General features: G+C 38.7%; 1 pseudogene; it reads left to right on the top strand.

Moving 5' to 3' along the window:
- The window catches only part of LOC102895811, a 2845-nt pseudogene extending 2498 nt beyond the window's left edge, over positions 1-347 (top strand).
- Positions 348-1407: the final 1060 nt, after the last annotated feature.

The raw sequence follows: 1407 nt of genomic DNA on the forward strand, positions 1-1407 counted from the left end.
ATGCATCTTTCAGTGGAGCATCCAATGGAAGTCAGATATCCTGTGGTCAAAATCCAGGCTTCCCGATCAATAAGAATGTCAAGCTAACAAGCCTATTGGTGGTCAACTTATTGCAGAGTGACATCTCTGCAGGCCACTTTGGGGTAAACAATAAGCAACATAATACTAACTCAAATAAACTGAAGAAGAAGAAACCTCCTCCTCAGAAGAAGAATAGTCAGCAAGATCTAAACACCCCAGATACTCACCCAGCTGGTCTGGAGAAGGCCAATCAGCAGCCATTGCTTGGAGAACAAGGAATTAATTTGGATAACTCAGGCCCTAAACTTCCAGAATTTTCAAACTGATCATTAGCCCCTTCACAGAATTTAGCCCTAAAAGAAACTCCGGCCACAGCATGGCAAAGAACATCCAAGTAAACGAGCTGGATGGTGATTTGATACTTATAAATGTGTGTGAATTTTACAAAAAGCAATTTTGAACAGTGACTTTTTAAAATCCATTTTTGTACAACTAGTCATTTTAATAATATGGCCCTTTTCCTACTCCCTGCAACCTGTTTCATAAAATGCAATGGGGAAAGCAATTGTTGAACCCTTTTGGTGTTCAACACCAAAGTTCAAGGTTTCCAAAATGTTGCTCTGTATTGAGAGGAGCTGATGCAATTATTTATTAGTTGTCACATTTCCTGGGCAGCCTAGAGAACCAGTGAATAAAGAGAATCTAAGTGTTAGTACATTATGAAATACTGAATATGTTAAATAAATGTCATTGTCCTAGGGGAAAAAAAATACACAGAGATTGCCATCCAAGATAGGGTGCTGTGAGAGGCCTTAGGCAAATGTGACATGGGAGAATCAAGAAATATTTAATGATGAAGATTGTGTTTCAGATAGATCCTGAAGGATGGATAGGAATTTGAGAAGTTGGGGTGAAGGTAGGCCAGAGAGCACCATAAGAACCAAGATGTAGAGATGAGAATCTAGTTTGGCTTTTGGAGAGAAGGTTAGGGAGGCAAAACACCTTCTGGTTTCCATCGGGCTGAGTACACTTGATGCAAACTTACTCCACAGCCCTTGAGAAGAAAGGAAATATATAGGTCATTAGAATGTCTTTCTTCTGTGAAGGTCTTCCTTTGTCCTCACCTGATGTAATAAGTGTCGAATTTACTCATTCTCTAAAGCAGATCACAAGGTTAACTTATTTTATTCTTTCCACCTTAGTATTTTCCACTAAAAAAAAAAATGCCATGTAAAGACAATCTATGTCCTCTGATGGGTAAGCGATTGGATACTTTTCATTCATTTATCAAATACCCATTGAATATTTATTATGTTCATGACATGCTTGGTGTGAAGGAAAGGCATTGGGGTGGGAATTATTGTGAAGTGGAGTAAAGGATGAGCT

This window comes from Pteropus alecto, unplaced genomic scaffold, assembly GCF_000325575.1.
Source record: "Pteropus alecto unplaced genomic scaffold, ASM32557v1 scaffold479, whole genome shotgun sequence".
NCBI classification, from domain to species: domain Eukaryota; kingdom Metazoa; phylum Chordata; class Mammalia; order Chiroptera; family Pteropodidae; genus Pteropus; species Pteropus alecto.